This window comes from Ananas comosus, linkage group 1, assembly GCF_001540865.1.
Source record: "Ananas comosus cultivar F153 linkage group 1, ASM154086v1, whole genome shotgun sequence".
NCBI lineage: Eukaryota > Viridiplantae > Streptophyta > Magnoliopsida > Poales > Bromeliaceae > Ananas > Ananas comosus.
Genome location: NC_033621.1, coordinates 15,685,321 through 15,706,250, shown reverse-complemented (window position 1 = coordinate 15,706,250; position 20,930 = coordinate 15,685,321). Strand labels below are relative to the sequence as shown.

At 42.2% G+C, this 20,930-nt stretch overlaps 1 long non-coding RNA gene across 1 annotated transcript; it reads right to left on the bottom strand.

Moving 5' to 3' along the window:
• LOC109721101 lies at positions 899-2,924 on the bottom strand. Its single transcript, XR_002219134.1, has 3 exons — positions 2,892-2,924; positions 2,683-2,794; positions 899-914 (listed from the first exon to the last, which is right to left on the bottom strand). It is a non-coding gene; the product is annotated as an uncharacterized LOC109721101 (long non-coding RNA).

The window sequence follows — 20,930 nt, the reverse complement described above, 5'->3', positions numbered from 1 at the left end:
CTCTTGTAATTGTATTGATTGCGACGCCTTGAACGTACAGGGGAGACTCTGTCCGCGTGCAGGGGAAACCCTGTCCGTTCGGCGGTCTGTTGGCGTGCCCGAATCCGACCAAAGAGGCGGGCTCGGGGTGTGACAAGCCAGCTGCTCTTTTAATTCCCGAACCTTGCTAAATTCAGCAGGTGCACGTCTTTCTGGGTCGGATGTCTCAGTCGCCGTAGGGTGCATCTTTGACATTGCAAGCTGCAACAAACAAAATAGGCACAGGTTAAAACAACCCATGCTATCGTAGCCCCACTCAAAATTGTAAAATCCCAATCATGCGAAAGTAATGAAATGACCGCCCACTATTCCCCAATATCACGTTGTCGGCCGCCAACGTGATTTTGGAAGGACATAGAGGTTATTCATTTCAATCGAACTCCAACAATTTTGGAGTTATAAGTATAACCCAATCATAATACTTTCGCTCAACATAGTCGCAAAAGACCCCGTCCCTCACGTTCCTAATCCTGATCGTCCAACTGGCCTAAGGTTTACTAAGTCCACTAAGACTCAACCCTAGGCTCTGATACCACTATAATCTGTCACGCCCGGGTACCAGCAGAAGCATATCCGGTTGCGTGCACAGACCCGCCGTGTACACCACAACGCAAGTATACACAAGGCGTCTACAAACCATATAGTAAAAGCATATAATTCAACTAGGTAATCAGAGCAAGACTTATAAGTTTAGACTTATACAATCCAAGCCTTAGAACAGGAAATAAGAATAAAGTACAATTACAATAACTTAATATACATCTCGGTACTAAACTATATAAACTGCTGGAGGTGATCTAGTACACGTCCAAAAAGGCTCTAGCTAGTCGCTGACCCCTCGCCAGGAACCCTAGCCTTTCCCGCTGTGGAAGGCTCTGTAAAAAAAACAACAACAAAGAGGGCGTGAGAACTATTAAACAATAGTTCCCAGTGGGTAAGCCGCCGAGAGTGGCGAAGTACACCACTAGGTCAACTGTGGCATGAGTAGATAGCAATAATTAAGCGAGTAAATACAGATAATGCAAGTAAGTGCAATAAGCCCGTAAATGCAATAAGCAAATGTAAAAATAAGCTACTCATGCTATTTGCTCGACAATCAATAAATATCGATAGACTACAGGTATCACTTATCACGATGGATTTTATCAATCATCTTATTTGACAATTTAACCAATCATATACCAGATTGCAAGCAAGCTAATTCATTATTATCGGAATTACAGATAATATCATGTAATTACTTTCTACATTAGCAAGAATGAACATTCTTTATGTCTTTAACCAATCATGATGTCAACTTCTAGGTTATTCCGCACTAAGCTCACTTTAGATGTCAACTTTCTAGTCTGTTCATCAATAAGTTACTCTGTCCAGCTAAGGTTAAAGTACTTGACATAACCCAATTTCCAACGGACTTACACAAGGTAAGTTCAAGCCGCGCCGTGCCTAATGGCCCCGTGGTAGTCAACATCCCCACTCTAGGAATGAGCCTCTCCCACGGCATTCCATTTCGGCGCTCACTTCGTACGTTTGCGAGCATCTGTCGCTAAGCTGTTCGGGAGTGCTGGCTTCGGGAGGAGCGACCCCGCAAGCGTGTGCAAACGCGCACAATGGCATGTAAGCCGTAGTCCACAGTACCAGTCTCACAACAACATCATGTCCCTGACATGGAATCTCAACTCAAGCCACTCCGGAACGCGGGGCTTGGGGGGCGCGACCCCCGCAAGCATGTACGAAAGAGTGTAATGGCATGCAAGCTATAGTCCAGTGTACAAGTATCTCAACAGCATCATGTCTCTGACATGGAATCTCAACTCGACCCAAGGTCGGCACTATAGTACCCAATCATAAGTCGCTATCAACAACTTGTTGACAAGATTGTACCTAATCATTAACACAACTTAACAAGTTAAAGTTTTACATCACACTAGTGATTCTCTCAGGCTATACCTGTATACTTATTCATAGTTCTCTCACTACTCCTTACACATAAGGAAAGTGGTTTACTAAAAGTATGTTCAATGACTCATGGCACATATTCTGTAGTCAAATATAAACTTCTACTTGATTATACAAGTATGTCATCATCCATATCTAGTTATCTACTAGATCGCATTCAGTTGAATAATCATTCAATTATGTCCTCATATGTAAAATTCTAGTTACCTACTAGAACATATATCTATCATGTGAATGTAGCAACTAATAGGATAATACAAGCAAATAAAATAAGCGAATAAAACACATTTCACATGATCTCCATGCCATTCATTCCACAATTAGAAATGCATATGCAAACAAATGCCTTTACCTGATCTTTCAAAGTTTAGCCGTTATACCTGCTATATAACATTGCATCGCTCAATCCTAAGTACATCTGTCTCGTTGTTGTTCAATAGAGCAAGTCAATCCATTCACGAATTTACCATTATATCCTCTTGGATAACATCAAACTAAATTGCATATGCAAGCTACTAGTATCATGATTACGTAGTACTTAAACATGTAACCATGTGGAGTGAACAAATCATAAATCTTTCATTACTGTTTAAAGATGCTATCATATCCAATATGATCTACGTATTAATGCAAGTCTCAATACCTTGAATTATACATATATTCACATGAATATGAAAGACCCACCTCGTACTATGTCCCACAATCAACTCCAATAGGTCTCAACTCCGCTCCAATTAAGTCTCTAAAGGCTTCCCAAAGCCAACCAAAGATGACCCAAAGGTCAGTTGAATTCCCGCTGCGCTCAACATCAACACGACATTAATAAACTTGTACATGCGTTAATATTGCCGAAACCTTAATAATTCAGCTTCCTAACTGAAATTTCCACTTACCCCTGGTTAGAACACCTTCCAAACCAGTTCCCAAGAGTACAAGTTCAGCTCAACGAAGCTCGAAGACCTGCTGCGAAGGTACAATTTCAAATGACATCAATTGCTCGATTAAACTCCGTGTAGTTTCAAAATTAAGTCATAAATCATCAATTATCTTTATCGAGTTTTAAAATGACTTTTCTCTGAGCTAGAGTGAGTAATTCACAGTCAAAATAACTCCTCTTTACTGCTGAAATCATCCTCTAGTTCGGTTGGAGGCAAGAAAATCCAAACAACTCCAAATCCGACACCAAACTACAAACTAGAGAGAAGTTGAGTTAAATACCTCTCTAAAGCTGAGATTCAGCTTTTCCTGGTGATAATCTCGCAGTAAACTCAGTAAAACACCTCCTCCCCACGTTCCACAAACTTCCCTAAGTCTCGGAACCAGCGAGCGACGAGCGCGACACAAAATCGGCGCGAAACGGCGATTCTCACTTGTAGAGAGAGAAACCCTAGAGAGAGAAAGTGGAGGAGGTGAAAGAAGCCTTCTCTGAGCTCTAAAGCTTTCCACAGGGGTCCAGGAGTCGTGCTGGGGTGATATGGATAGAGACAAGATGTGAAATTACCAAAATAACCTTGCTGCCACGTATTTGCCACTGTGTACCGGTACACCATAGTGGCTGTACCGGTACAGCAAGCAAAAAAAGCTGAATTTCGCCAGTTCAATGCACTTTCTTACTTTTAACCCTCCAATCACTCTCTAACTTATTCAAAAACTTGTCCAAGTCATTTAGAACATGTAGAATAGTTCCACACTTCATTCCACACACTCGAACTCCGCAATTTGCGAAAGTTCAATGTATTACAACTATCAATAGTACCAAGCCCTTGGTACTATTGAGTTTTCGGCCGTTGGATGAATAGATGTGCGGTTAGAATGATAGTGGTCCCCGGTTAAATTGATAGAGATCCCCTAGGGTTGAATGGGTGGTTGGTTTAATAGTATAATTATTCTACAGCATAAAATTATTGTTAAAAATAAGGATCGAATAGTTATTCTTATAGCATGATCCTGACAATATGCTGAAGGATTCAAATCTAATCTAGAGTCAATCAATAGTGATATTTGTTTATTTTGTTTTCAATATAAGACTGAGGCTCCTAAGCTTTCGAAAGTACGAAGGTTTTTGTGCTAGTAAGTTATTTTCGATAATAGAACATCCAATTCAACAATCGGTTTCGTTAGATATAATATACGCTATTAGAACTATTTGAAAAATAAATTTCATAATTTTTTGACTTCATTTGTCTAATGAACGAGTAGTTTCAAAATAAACGACTGAAAATAAAAATCTCACAAAAAATAGTGATAAAATATTTTAATTTCGAATTGAGAGTATTGATCACTTAGTAAATGATGTCGAAAAATTATAAAATTTATTTTCTAAATAGTTCTAATAGCGTAGATTATCCTAAATAAAATCAAGTGTTGAATCGAATATCCTATCATCGAAAATAATTTACAAATATAAAGATCTCTGTATTTTTGAAAGAATAGGAGACATACTCTAACAAGTAACATCACATGTGGGGATCTCTGTTGGTTCTGGATGGCTCGGATTCAATTTCGAAGTAATTAGTGTACGAAAACTTTAAATTTTAAAAAATACGGATAATTATCGTAAAAAGCACAGTGTTATATATATATATAGAGAGAGAGAGAGAGAGAGTTGAGCTAGAATACTATCGGTAGTAAACCAGTCATTTTACTACCGATTTGTTTTCGATAATAGAACTTCCAAATTGACGATCGGCTCCATTGAACATAATCTATACCACTTGAAGTGTTTAGAAATCAAATTTCAAATCTTTTCGATACCATTTGTCTAATGATCAAAAGGTTTCAAAATTTGTAATTTTAATGGTCGATAAGAGCCGTTTTCTCGTTTAACGGCGTAAAGATATTCAAATCAATTGAATTTTTGTTAGAAAATTCTTTAAACTATTTAAAACAAGATCTATACTCTTGATCTTGATTACAAGACTCCTATCATCACTTTTTAAAGGATATTCACTTTCAGCCGTTCATTTTTGTATTCACTTGATGGACAAGAGAACAATATCGGAAAAGCATAAAATTTGGTTTCTAAATGCTTCAAGTAGCTAGTATAGATCATGTTCAACAGTGCCGATCGTCAAATTGGAGGCTCCATCATCGAAAACAAATGGGTGGCAACGGAGTCCGTTTGCTATCGATAGCATTCCAGGTCAACTCTATATATATAATATTTTCAAATTTTAAAGAAGGCCAATTTGCATAAAAAACCACTAGTTTTGCGCTTTTGCAAAAGTGAGCCATCTTTTTCGATTTTGTAGATTCGGTCCAGATTTTTAGTAAACTGACCAAAATACCCTTATACCTTTTTCTCTCTCCTTTTTTTTCTCGTGTTTTTTTTTTGTCGCCGAAGAAGGCGATGGAGGCGAAGGCGGAAACGACCCCCATCGTCTCTGCACCTCACACCCTCACCTCCACTCTCTCCCGCGCTCCCTTCTCCCTACTTGCCTCCAACCCCGCCGAAGCCACGCTGCGACCCACTTTTTTTTTTTCTCTCCGACCCTCCTCCACCGCCTCCGTGGCCCTCCGCGACAATAATGAGGACGATAACGTGTCCTCTTCCTCCGCCTTCGCCCTCCACCTCCACTGCAGCGGATTTTCTACTCGCCAAACAAACTCGCCGTCCCCACTGCCGTTACCGGCAAGGAAAAGGAAGTGCTTCTCGAGGCCGAGAAGCTTGCCGGTGAAGGAAGGGGCACGCGGCCCACCCACCTACCCCAAAGGGCGGTGGCGAGCGCGGCCTCGACGATGTCGGAGGCGAGGAGGGCGAGAAATGCACGAGAAAATCTCTAGATTAGCATTTTTGTTTGTTTAAAACAAAAAAACACTAAAGGGCCAAAAACTAGATAATAATAAAGAAANTTCAGCTCAACGAAGCTCGAAGACCTGCTGCGAAGGTACAATTTCAAATGACATCAATTGCTCGATTAAACTCCGTGTAGTTTCAAAATTAAGTCATAAATCATCAATTATCTTTATCAAGCTTTAAAGTGACTTTTCTCTGAGCTAGAGTGAGTAATTCACAGTCAAACTAACTCCTCTTTACTGCTGAAATCATCCTCTAGTTCAGTTGGAGGCAAGGAAATCCAAACAACTCCAAATCCGACACCAAACTACAAACTAGAGAGAAGTTGAGTTAAATACCTCTCTAAAGCTGAGATTCAGCTTTTCCTGGTGATAATCTCGCAGTAAACTCAGTAAAACACCTCCTCCCCACGTTCCACAACTTCCTTTAAGTCTCCGAACCAGCGAATGACGAGCGCGGCACAAAATCTGCGCGAAACGGCGATTCTCACTTGTAGAGAGAGAAACCCTAGAGAGAGAGAGTGGAGAAGGTGAAAGAAGCCTTCTCTGAGCTCTAAAGCTTTCCACAGGGGTCCAGGAGTCGTGCTGGGGTGATATGGATAGAGATAAGATGTGAATTTACCGAAATAGCCTTACTGCCACGTATCTGGCGCTGCGTACCGGTACACGATGTGGCTGTACCGGTACAGCAAGCAGAAAAAAAATGCTGATTTCGCCAAAGCAATGCACTTTCTTGCTTTTAGCTTTCCAATCACCCTCTAACTTGTCCAAAAACTTGTCCAAAAACTTGTCTAAGCCTTTTAGAATATGTAGGGTAGTTTTATTTACCATTTCCCACATTCGAACTTCATAATTGACCAAATTCGAAGCGTTGCAATTGATAATGCATTCACGATGCCATTTTCCAATTCTAGTTACTTACTCACTTCAATAATTTGTCAATACCTTTCAACAGTCAATCAAAAGTCGTAGACCAGTTCCAAAAACCAATCCAACCCTTGAGCTTGCCAATGGGCCCAAGATCCAGTATATTACACTTGGAAAGGATTCGATTGGGTTGTTGACCCTAGTTGTAGTGTATCCTCACTTGGAGAGGATAGATCTAGCACACAGTCTGCTTTTGGGGTGGTATAGCCATCCTATCCCCACATGGAGGGGATTGTCGTCGAGTTTTTCGGAGTGTCGTGCGATTAGGACCACTTGGAGGTCCGGACCACATGGAGGTCCGCAGACGGTCCCGGGCTTGGGTGCACTTAGAGCCCCCTCCCTACTTTGGGATTGAAAGGTGAGTTATTGTCGAACCCAAGGGCTTCGCTACAGATTGGGTAATAGAACAGTGAACAATGTCATTGAACATTATTATTCGAACATAGATCGAATTCATTAGCATGATAGTAAACCTTTACTATTTGATGCATTATATGAGTTTTAGTTGCATCCCAGTTGAGTGGATTTAGAGCTGAGGTGCATGTGAGACATCCTTCACCTTGAGCCTGACTTTGTGCGGTATTCCGCGTATGATTGACTCAAGACCGAGTCGTGTGGATAGCTTATAAAAGCAGGTTAAACCCTATGAGCAGAATCGTAATTGACAGGAATCTAAGATAGAGGAAAACTTAGAAGTCAATTGGTTGAACTGTGAATAACAGGAATAAAAGTAGTATCGATTGAACTACTAGTTGGTTGCATGGTTGCATAAACTGCATGAATTTCATATTGCATATTGTGAGGCACAACATGTATTTCAATACTTGAATATATATATATATATATATATATATATATATATATCTGTTGGATATCTGTTGGACTAACATGTTGTAGCTGGTCGAGCTCTTCCCTTGGGTGGCCGTACCCACTGGGAACTATGGAGTTGGTTCTCACCCCATGTTGTTTTGGTGTGTTACAGGTTCGCACGTGAGCGGCGCGGCGGCGCAAGGCGAGGGCGTAGCTCCATAGATAGCGCCCTACCCCAGAGACCAGAGATAGAGGTACCCCGAGTCGGCATAGCCTAGGGGTAGCGGGAAAAGAAAACAGACAAACTTGTAATAATATTGCAATCATTAATTGTATTTGGAAGAAAATGTAATGTAATAATGCAAATGTGATGTAAAAATGAATCTAATGGGAATGCTTGTAATAACATAGGATGTGTTATGTTGTTTGATACCTTCCTTATGCAATCTTGCTTGAATACTGTTCCTGGTTGGAACTTCTTGTACTTGTATTGATTGCAACGCCTAGGACATACAGGAAAAACTCTGTCCGTTCGGCGGTCTGTCGGCGGCGCCGCGACCTCGGCCAAATAGACGAGTGGTCGCGGGTCGTGATAATGACGGTCGATATAAAAGTGCTTAATTTAACGACATGGCGGTCGATATAAAAATGCTCAGTTTAACGATATGGCGGTCGATATAAAAGTGCTCAGTTTAGTGGCATGGCGGTCGATTGGATATGAATTGCTCAGTTTAACGACATAGCGGTCAATATAAAAATACTCAGTTTAGTGACATGGCGCAAAGGTGTTTAATGTGAAAAAGAAACGAAAAGTATTTACTCCATGACTTGAGATGTGTCATCATGGGCAAAAACGACAACTGTTAGGGGATGTTTGGATTGAGGTACAAACGAAACTCGTGTTTAGTGAAGATCAACCTTCACTAAATTTAGCTTCTATGTTTTGTTTGGAATGATGTAAGTTCGTTCACCAAAATCGATTTTTGACACTTCAATTGTTTGATCTGATGTAAGTTAAATTCTGAATAAATAGCATAAACTTCCCACATTTTAAAATTTAATAGATAAAATTTTGGCGAATCAACATGAAATAACTATAAGATAAATATTAGAAAATAAACATCATCAATAACAGAGAAGACAAGATAATTCTTTTTTTTTTTTTAAAGGAAAAGAGATAACAAAGTAAATTCTAAAAAATTGGGATTTTTTCTTCAAAAATTAGCACTTCAAATTTCAAAAAATTAACACAATATAAATTTTTTTAAAAAAATTAACACAAGATATAAATTATCAAAAATTATCATAAAATATTATCATTCAAAAAATATCATAAAATATCATCTTTTGATAGAGGGTCTGAGGGAGAAAGAGAGAACTGGAGAGACAGAGAGAATATTATAATTTTGTAGGTTCAATTTTTGATTATATATAATTTTGTAGGTTCAATTTCAGATTATAAATAAAGAAGTGAAATATAAACATATGACTTATGCTCGTAATTTAAATAAAAATTTTAAATGTAAAATTATATTTAGAATTCAAAATTAAATTTCAAGTTTTGAATTTAAACTTGAATGTGAGTTGAATTTATAATAAAAATTTTAAGACATATAATTAAATTTACAATTTGAATTTAATGTTTAAGTGACAACTTATAACTTAAATTAAATTCTAAAATCAAATTTCAACATAAAACTTAAAACCAGTAATTTAAATTTGAATTCATAAGTTGAATTTAAATTTAAACCAGTAATTTAAATTTAAATTTAAATTTTAGTTTAAATTGTAGTGTCCTTGGTGTTTAGCGGTCTGTGTGATTTCAGTATCTGTGGCTTGTCGGCATGTCTGGTGGGTGTCGAGACAAGTCGGAGTCATTTTGGCGCGAAATAGACGCAAAACGGACTCAGCGCGATACGAGAGTGGAGTTCTGACACTGAAATCTGCAAAGTGCAGTATTTCAGTGTTGAGTACCGATACCTGAGGAGAAGTACCGGTACTCTATTGGGATTACAGAACATGATGCTCTCGGGTTGCGCATACTGATGCTGAGTACCAGTATCTGTTGTCGAGTACCGGTATCGAGCTCGGGTACCGGTACTGCATCGGGTTGGTACCGGTACCCAGCGTGCGAGACTGCGGTTTGAGGGGCCGAGTACCAGTATTCAAGTTGGGTACCGGTACTCCAGGTGGAAAAGTTTGTTGGTAAGGGATAGTTTGGTCTTTTGAAGTGTCATTCATTCCAACCTAACCCAACCTTTATATATATGCGTAGAGCGCTTCAGGAGGAGGGTTCTTCTTCTTTTCCTCTCTCTCTCCAGCTGGGGTTTGCCGTTAGTTAGGAAGGCGCAGATCGAGCTCGTTCGGATTCAACATTTCTCTGAAGGACTGTTCGTGCGCGTGGGTGTCTCGGTTGAGCCGTTGGAGGTCGAGCGAACGCGTGGGTCTCCTCCTGTCGGCTTCTTACCGACGTTCGACGAGCGCTCGAGGTGGGTTAATGTTTACTGAAATCGTCGGATTTCCTCCTAAGTCGTAGTGTTGTCAGCATGTGGTTTTTGGTTTTGGTTATTACGTTGTAGCTCAAATTCAGAAAAGACATGTTTTATGAGATCTGAGTTTTGGAGCATGATCTAGTATTTTAGACAAATTTATATGCTGAACTTGGAATTGACTTAGGAGAAAACTCGTTAAACCTACACTGTCATTTTCTGAAAAGTTACCAGATTTAGCTTCAGGAGTTGTCGTTCTTTTGTATCCCCGCTGTTAGTGCGTACTAGATACACAGATTAGTGTAGGGTGAGTTTACGCTCGTACTGAGGGGCCGAGCTCGTTTTACAGTAGTGTGTAGACTGTTCTGTACTGTCGGGTGCCGTCGTGGTTGGCGGTGGACCCAGATTTGCATCAGATTGTGCCAAAGGCATGTTATTTTTGGTCGTAGACCGGTTAGACCCATTTGCATTGATTACAACCTATAAGAGCCTGATTGAGCTCCATAGAGACACGCTTGCATACTCACTTGGGTCGCGCCCACGAGTGCCGCTCCGGAGTCTGGCTATCTTGCGTTAATATCATAGTAGTCTGGTTTGGACTTTTGCTCTCCACCGGCCACCCTCGGGGTGGTGTACGGTGTAGTATGGGTGTATCGCAGTCCCTGTGGATTGGGTCAGTGTGATGCATGTTTATATCTACAGATAGCCTGTGTTGATTAACAATAGTATAGCGGCATGTAGCTGTAGAGTTCTTTCCAGCTTTCCTTATTATCCCTTGTACATAGTTCTGTAGACTTAGTGGGTGGGCCGTTGAGGTCAGTGACGGTACCCACTGAGGACTACTCTGTTTTGCAGTAGTTCTCACACCCTGTTGTTGACACCTTTTGCAGAGCCTTTGTCTGCGGCTGCTGCTATTGCTAATTCTAACCGTGGTAAGGGAGTCACGAGCTAGATCCCTTCCAACCCTGTCGCCGTGCTAGAGGAGCACCCATCAGAGGTAGTTTTGGGGTTTTTGTACATATGGTTATGTTGTCGTTGTCCTCACTGGAGCGAGTTGGTTAGTGGACTCTTGTATGTACAGTACCCTTCATGTTTTATATATACATGTTTTAGTTCTTGTAGCTCGATACACTTGGTTGTGGCTATGAATTGTTTACAGGTACAGCTATCGCTTCGTATACACTGTCACGCCCCGGGGTCCCTCTTCAGTTTAAAACAAAGCGGAAAAGCGTCTGAGTTTTTTTTTTTTTTTTTAAAAATCTGACCCCAGAGTATGCCAGATCCGCCACAAATACAGGGAATCCACTGTTCACACGGACAGAGTCTCCCCTGTATTTGCACGGCGTCGATCAAATACACAGTACAACCAGGATACAACCACAACCAGATGAATATAAAGATAATTATACATTCATACATTCATACATTCACCATTCACATCACAATTTTACATTCAAGGTTTAAACAGAAATCCGCAAAAATCTTTTGAAAACTGTTTCCTACACAGAAACTTTTATTCTTTTAAAAAGGCTACCACGAGGGGTAGAAAACCTTTTATTTTACAAAATCCAGAAAATCCACATTCAAATGTAAATAAACACTGACCACATAAACTACTAAAACATATAACAAGCAGAAAACTAAGGATAACAACTAAATCGAATAACCTGGGCCGGCAAGCTCTACGTGACCGCTACAACGACCATCACGTCTCCGTCCCACTACTCATCGCCCGCGTATACCTGAAAATGGTGGGGGAGGTGAGAACATGGTAAACATTGTCTTCCCCTCCCAGTGGGTACCGCAACGGCGAAGAAGGCGAGGGAGTACTCACCGGATCAGGAAGAGATAACCAACAATCACTGGGTAAGTAAAACAGTAAGCTACACCGATAATGGACGAACGAGATATATTATATATAAAACACAACTACCGTAACTTGTAAATGTACAACCTGAAGGCATACAAGGATAATCAAAACTTATAAGTAGACAAGACCAAACTGTAAAGAAAGAACTAGAAGTACATATGCAACAACCGCTATGATAGCTATAATGCGCAACCGGACGAGAAGTCCAAAATAGTACCCAATCTAAACCGCTGTCGGTCAGGCCAGGCAAAAGCCCACTATCTGTCACGCCTGCGGATGTAACCCTAGCACAAGACAACAACCGCTGGGCTCAACGGGTCCGGATGTAGCACCACATTTTCCCGGAAAAGAACACCGTCCTGTGCTGGGGGGATCAAGCCTCGCTGGTGTACGTGAAAATGCCCACTCCGGAGCTGTGGCGATCAACATGCCGGATATGATCAATCCACCGCGCGCAATCAGGCCGACAATCACTGCCTCTGGGCATACCGATCCGTGTTAGGTCATCAAGGTTAAACAACGTGAACCGACCGAGAGTTGGTAATGTACGGAAAAGTAACGAAACGACCAAACCAAGTCACCGAATGAAATAGAAACCAGACCAACCAAGTCACAAAGTAATCGTATAAGCGATGCCATCTACTCTACCCCTATACAGGATACTACCATAAGACAACAGGCCAGAGTAAATAAGAAATATGTCCAGTACTGCTCGATGTCAACTAAAATACGAACCGCAAGAAACCTGACCGATAGGTCACAGGAGTTATTCTCGTAATAGTCCAGAACTACGCGTCAGGCACAGCCGAAATCCTACCTACCCCTCAGGGTACATCCGACCTCAAAGGCCATCGACGAGACGGGACACATGAAGCAGACTGACTAGGTACAAAACATACCGAAACAGTGGAACCTGAGTAAACTATAATAATCCGTCGCGTTAGCGACAATTCCCACCCGCTTAGGGTATACCGACTCAGGGTAATCGAACGATAGTACGAGAACCGAACCAATCAGGTCACCAGTATAACATAGGGAGTAAACTATCACTCCTAACACATGATACTGTGAGCATAAGAATATATGAGTAAGGTATGAAAGAAACAACGGGGGAATGCAGCTCATTATATAAATCGAAAATAGCATAGAAAACAGGGATAGAAGAATTCACTCGAGCGTGCACCACTGTAACCGACTCGGATCGAAGATACCACCGCACGAATGTCGCGTCTGTCTCCTGACGCAAAAAGAACGTCAACTGGACCTAAGGAGGTCCACTGGGTTAGAGTCTAACCACAGCTAAGAAACCTAAAAGCATCAACCCACAAACATCCCACGGAGAATCGATTTCCTAATACCGATTGATACCGTAACTCGCCGAAGTCCGAAAACCACACCGGGACGCCGTCGGGACCCACTAAGTGTCCCGAAACTCACCGACTTCGTGTCACGAGTCACCTGCTTGCCCCAAAACCTCTCAATTTGATGTTTTTGGTAGTAAACACAAGATAACACCCCTACACAATTATCGCCGAATAATTGTGCGAATTCGGGTTCCCGAAATGTCTATTTCGACACTGGAACCCACCGTCGCTCACCATCATCACCGGACCCACAATGTGATGATGGTGACCCGCCAAACTAAGGCTCAGCGACAAAACACAGAGCAAACAAACACCGTCGAAAAGAATCCGAACCGAAATCGCGTTCTTTCGACGAATTTCGTCGAAAAACGCACCGAAATCGACCTTTCGATTTCCACGAAAGCTACAGGATCATGGACAATCAGTCCAGAGGTCAAACACACTCTTACACGCTGCCCACAGTAGCCACAAGGAGTACAATTGCACAAAAGCCCCTATGTTTACATAAAATCCATCATTTTATGTAAATCGGGCGGCTCCTATGACTCGTTCTCACAAACTGATGACCTCGAAGTTCCGCCGAGACACGTACTGACAGGTCCCGACGTGCCGGAGGCCGTGCTCACGGTCGGGAGCACAATGGCTCACTGTGGAAAGCGCGGGAGCAACCCGAAGGTTTAGCGAATAGCGCGCAGTCGGGGAAAATCGCGCCGAACAGGCCGATACGACATCCGCTGATCCAAATTAAGGTGAGCACTGTGATCAGAACTGACCAACGACCACCGTGCTCACCTTCGGAGGCATCATAACAGCCTCGGATCGCCGGAGAAACGTGCACAAACCCAAAAACAGCAGCCAAACAGGCTCAACAGGGTCGACACCGCCGAAACATTGGAACGGGGCCTTCCCGACAAAAACCAAGGTGAGCACGATGATCAGAAAAGAGTCACGATCATCGTGCTCCCTTCCGTATTGATCAGGGAGGCTCGAGAAGCACAGCACACAAACCCATCCTAAACTAAGCCCTATTTCGGGCTTGGCCGGAGCAAGATTGCTCCGGCCGGCCACCGGCGACATGGCGGCGCGCGCGGGGGCCAGGGTCGGGTGCGGGGGTGGTGAGGAATACGGTGCTCACCTCAAGTGGCGGCTGGAAGCGACGGCGGCGGCGGAGGAGAGAACCAAGCCCGCACAAGATCCGGCTCGGGTTCCGAGGGCAGTTGCGGCCACGGCGGCGGCCGGGGCGCTCAGGGACGACGGCGGCAGGTCCCCAGAGGCCGTAGGAGTAACTCGGGTGCGGCCCCAAGCGGCGGCGACGCAGGGAAGGAAATGCGAGCTCGGCTCGGACCGAGCTTGCCCAGGGAACCCGCCAGGCGGCTGCAGCGTGGTAGCGGCGCTCGGGATGGCTCGGGGAGGCGGAGACCGACTACCCAAGGTCGAAGGGGGTGCCACGGGGTGGCCCAAGGTGGTGGTGACGCGGGGAAGAGTCGCAGACCTGCCTCAGCCCGGGCTCGGTCTGGAAGGCAGCAGGCGGTTGGTGCAGCCGCGGCGGCGCTCCGGGCGACTCGGGGCGGCGGCGGTCGACTACCCAAGGAGGTCAAGGGTGCCTCGGGGTTGGGCCGGGCGACGAGCGACGGCGACGCAACGGGGTAGGCGCCACGCAAGCCTCAGCGCTGAGTCGGATGGGGTTGCGCCGCCAGTTCCAATGCAGAACCAGCAGTAGCGCGTTGCGCAGGCGACGGCGGCGGCGGCAAGGGACCGGCCGGGGGGAACTCCGCATAGGCGTCAGAGGCGACTCTGGGTCCGGAGCTTGGAGGCAACCCAGTCACGGGCCTCCTTCTCAACCCGAAGAGAAAGAGGGGAAGAAGGATGAATGAGAGAGAGGAGGACGAGATGAAGTAGAGGGCGCCTATCATTCCAGGCGGGTTGGCGGCCGTGGCTCTAAGTCATGGCGGCGGCCTGGGCGCAGGTAGTTGCGTGCAGGGGAAGGAGAGGGAGGCGGCTGGGCTAGGGCAAGGCTAGGGTTAGGGTTTCTAGTAGCAAACCCTAAGAGCAACTATAAATACCGAGGCGCAACTTGCAAAAAGATCCACCAAACATCGGAATTTCAATCCGAGCCCTTCACCGAACGACTAAAACGCATGAACGCCCCTCCACGTGCGATCTCACGCAAAACGGTACATAAAATGTCGCGACTTTCGCGAAAATACCATTTTGCCACTACCGACCTCTCCTCGATCAACGCGCGATCTCTGCAGATCCGTCCGTCAGATTTGCGAACGGATTGCACCGGTGCGATCAGCACCACGGAGACAACAAAGCTACGATTTCGTTTCACCCCAAACGGTCGCGGATTCGCGACGAAATCCAATCTCTCTCCATAAGGCCAAAATGACGCACAAATACATATAAAACGCGTATTTTTAGATTTTCTCAAAATCCGTGCATCAAACTCAAAATCCGTCAGCGCCATTAGTTCCAGAACAGCTGAACCGGTCGAAACGAGCTATTGGACCGCTATGAACGGAGTCTGATACGAGCCTGAAGCCAACTTCACACCGTGGCTTCTCCGGAAAATCGAGTTACTATTCACTTTAAGTGAAACTTGGAAATCGCGTAGAATCTCCGTTTTAACTCGATTTCTCCTGAAACTTGACGAGTGCTTATGTAATTAAATTACACACATAAACATCGTCAACAGAGAGTTTAGTTGCACTGTCAAAAATCTCAGTCCTTACATACACGAAAAATTCCTATGTATATGGCGGGTCTGTTGCCATGCCCGGGGAAACATGGTAATGCGGGGCGTGACAGAAATCACAATTCAAATTGAAGATTTGAATTCATAATCAAATTCAAAATTCAAATGAAACTCATTATTGAAATTAATTCAAAATGCAAAATTAAATTCAAATTCAAATTTCTACTTTAAACTTTAAATTTTGAATTCAAATTTCAACCAATTATTTGAATTTATAATTTGGAACAATTTGAATTCAAAGTTCAAGTTGAAGTTCTTGCTAAAAATAATTTGATTAAAATTAAAATTAAAATTCAAATTTAAATAAAAATTTAAATTTAAATATAAATTCACAAATTTAAATTTAAAAATTGTGTGTTGAATTTGAATTTATAAATAACATTATGAATTTGAAATTAAATTCATGATTTTAATTCAAACTTAAGTTGAAATTCAATTTTAAAAATAAATTCAAAAATTAAAGTTAAGACCAAATATACCTTTTTGGATAAGCTCTCCACTTTCAGTGAACTTGGAATTTTGTGAGCCGAAGTTAAAAAAGTAAACTATAGTTACAACTCACTTTACCAACCCATTTTTGTAAAGTGATTCTCATATTCAATTTTGCAAAGTAAATAGCCGATAAGACGTCATTTTTTAAAAGGGCTACTTTTGGTGCTTCACTTTCGGCCAACCAAACATACCCTCATCCAAACACCCTCTTAGCATCAGAAATGATCGGGAATACTACCTGTTGTCATGCAAGGAGGAAAGGTCAGAACTAGGATGGTTGTTTCCTTCGATAATTTTCAAACAATATCTTTCTATCAAGAACAGCTCCACTTTGATATATGGAAATATCTTAATACATTCTTTTGTGTACTGCAGCATTTGCGATCTGAAAATAAAAGGTGGGAAGCAGTTGTCATTTAAGCACCATGCCTAAGATAAAGACGATCCCGGTGAATATCCAGAAGGATGGGAGCTTATTAGCCTACTCACGGTGAATTAGAAGCAAAGATGAGAGAAGTTAGTGATCTATTCTATTTTCTTTCCTTATACAGAAGACGATGCCTTTCATGCTTACATATAAGTTATTCTGAGCAGCTGAAAATGATCCACATGATGGCAGGAGAAAATGCAAAGCACTTTGACATATATTTCGAATTGCACATCATAAGAGCCGTTACATATATGAATTCTGCCTCGATCAGGGCTATGCAGACTGTAATCTAATTGCGAAATGGAAAAAGGTTAGCTTCTCGGTCTATTTCTTTATCATCCTAAAGGCATTTTTTTACCCTCATTTTTTATATTTTCATAGTTTGCGTTCTTAGGTGTCTGCACTTAACCTGCAGTGAATTGAACTTCTTGAGAGAACATGTTTCTTTACTTATCTTCTGCCTTCTCTTACTTGATTAATGCATATAAATACGTAAATTATATTGACAAGAAGTAATCTTTGTTGTGCTTCTAGCAAGTAGCTTTATATTGTGATACTGCTACAGTTTGTTGCTGTATACAATTATTTTGTGCTTTATTATATGTTCCTTTGAGCTAGGCTTCTATGCTTTCGAAAGTATGGAAGTCTTCATACTTGTAAGTTATTTTTGATGATGGGACATCCGATTTGGCGATCTATTTTGTTAGACATGATATACGCTATTTGGAACTATCTAGAAACCAAATTTCATAATTTTTTGACTTTCTTTGCTTAGTGAGTCTCAAAATGAACGGCTGAAAATAAAAATTTCATAAAAAATAGTGATAAAAAACTCAAGTTTCAAATCAGAAGTATTGATCTTGCTATTAATATTAAATATAATTTTTTATTAAAGATTCATGTAATTTGGATTGTTCTACACCGTTGAACTTAAAAACCTGCCACATAGACCGTTAAAATAATCATTTTTGAGACCTTTTGATTGCTTGATAAATGATGTTGAAAAACTATGAAATTTGGTTTTTAGATAGTTCCAATCACTACAACAAAAACGGTCTATAGCGACACTTTTAAATGTCGGTACAGGTCAACAAAAGTGCTGCTGGCTAAATTACCGACACTTTTAAAATGTGTTGCTATATGTGGGGTCGCTAGGTATATAGTGACAGTTAAAGAGTGTCGCTATAACCTAAAAGGAGTTGTCACGCCCGGAGCCCGATCCTTTTGGTCGGTTCGAGCGTGTCGAACAGACGCCGAACGGACAGAGCCTCCCCAGTCCGCCCAAGGCTCAACAACAGGTACAGATAGAGTATAAAATTGCATAAGTGGAAGCATACACAATGGCTTGCACGAGGACAAGCAATAGCCAAAAGTGAAAGCAATAAACTACACTTAGGAAATCATTTACATTTTTGCATTATTTCTTCTCTTTACATCACATGGTCTCAAAATATAAGTTCTTGCATTGAAATATGAAGTATCTTATACATCATTCATTTAACATGCTCATAATAATAAAATCATCGAAATACAAAAGATAATAACTAAAGAATATGCAACTAGACCAAAATGTGAAACCAACTCGGGTGGTCTCTATCTAGGGCGCGATGCCCTTACCGCGATCGTCCGCCGGCTCGCTCGGTCCCAGCTCTATGAAAATAGTGGGGTGAGAACTACAACAAAGTTCCCAGTGGGTTCGACAACCGACCACGCCGACTTTCCCACTAGGTCTAAATCAGGTATAATAGAAGAAAAGAGATATAGATAGTAACCGAACTATACAAATGCAGCTAATATGCTTGAACAATAAATAATGCAATGCTCTATAAAATGCTCATGATGAATGCAATGTCACAATCTCGTTGCTCAATCTCTTGGCTAACCCGTAGGTTTCGCAATCAACAACTCACCAACTCAAATCCCAGTATCGGGAAGGCTACTACACCCGACGGGACCGTCCTCTGGGGAGGCTACTATACCCAGTGATGATAACTCCGGAGCATATCGCCCTAGGGGAAGCTACCACCCTCGAGCAAGGGCTTACAGGCGAGTATGATCCAATCCTTAACTATAAGGATGTCAAGTTCAATCCATTCCTTAACTATAAAGAAACAATGCATATATGATCCTTAACTCTAAGGTTGTTATGTTATAATGTCGCTATCACACTTTTACCTGCATTCTTTACTTTCTCTAGTGTCATATACACTACTATGTTCTTGTACACATGCTACACTTGTTTTCTAAGTGTTCCAACTCTAGCATTCTCGACTCATCATTGTCACCTTCTATTTCTATGTCAAAATGTCACATTTGTTTACTAAGTCTACTAAGTTCTTGTCACTTGTCATGCATAAATAGGGTTTATAAATTCTCACAATTTTGCTAGTAATCCACATGCATTTGTACTCACAACAAGCAATGTAATGCTCACATATAACCCTACTATGCAATTTCATGTTCAATACACATATGCTCAAATATGACACTTTAGACATAAAAGAAATTCCGAGGTCCTCGAATTGCGCCACCCACTTTAGATGGTTGAGAGGATGCTACGGTGAATTTCTCGGGATTTTTGAAGCCCTACTTTTTCGCCTGCGGCAAAACGAAGCCAAATTAGGCTTTTTCAAAATAACTTTATCTAAACCTTTTCGTAACGTCAAACGGAGTTGTCCCATCCGTCGGGAATACCGCCAATTAGGTTTCTATAAGGTCAATTTGCCTTTAAAACATTCGGAGGCAAAAGCCCCAAATTGGGTGCCCTAACAACACCGTTTGCTCAATTCTAGGTTTTGATCTCTAAAACAAGCAAAAGAGGGCTTGTCCAACATCTAGAAGCTCATTTAGAACTATCTAAATCATTTCTAGGGTTTAAAATGTAAGCCCTAAAAATCCACCATTAGAGGGTTCCAAGAAAACCATATTTTTTATGGTGTTCAAGGCTCTAGCATGCTTCTAAAACCTCTAAGAAGCTCAAAACTCTAAAATCTAGAGTTTAAATCCTAACCCTAGAGCTATTCTTCCACAAAACTCACCTTAGCCAAAAGCTATCCCCAAGTCCACCTTATAGGAGAGCCCTAGATCTTCTCCAAGTCACCAAAATTCAAGTTTCTCCTTCAAATCCCCTCCAAATCAACCTTTCGGAGAGCTCTCTAGAGAGAGAAAGCAAGAGAAATGAGAGGAAGGGGGCGAATGGCTATGGGAGAGAGTGAGGAGGGTCATTGGGGTCTTAACATGTTGTAATAATTACAACAAAACCCTCCAAACATTTGCATTTACAATAGTTCTCATTTTGCTGTCAGACCCAAAGTGTACCGGTACACTTTAGGGTGTCACCGGTAACACGATTACACAGAGGCAAACCCGAGAGCAATTCTCGCAGGTTTTTCCAAAGTGTACCGGTACACACCAGGGGTGTCACCGGTAACACAGCAAAATTTCTCAAACTCGAGACCTTCTCTCTCTCGGCCTGCAATGCTGTACCGGTGACAACTCGATGGTTGTACCGGTACACTTTGCTCCATAATGCAATTTTACGCCGTTTTCGATTCTGTTTCGCGCCGTTCGATACTAAAATCTTTCTAACACCTCTTAAACTCATTTTTAGCCCTTCCAACATTGTTGGAATGTGTAACGACCCAGCCCACTAGCAACAATAACTCGTTCGGCCCAACCACCATGTAAGATATCGAAATTCGACGATATTGGCTAACTTTGGCACAATGGACCAAAGTGAGCAAACGAAAGTTTGGGACAAGTCCCATTTGGTATTTCAACATGTTTGGAAGAGTAAAAATGAGTACCAAAAGTGTTGGAATAGTTTTAGCGTTGTTGGACGCGAAAAGAAATCGAAACAGATCGAGAAACAGCTTTCTGGAGCTGGTGTACCGGTACACGCATGATGGCTGTACCGGTACAGCCATCGCTGCCAGGCTGCGCAGCCCTCGGGTTTGCTCTCGGGTTTGGCCGTTACGCAGGGCGCGTACCGGTACGC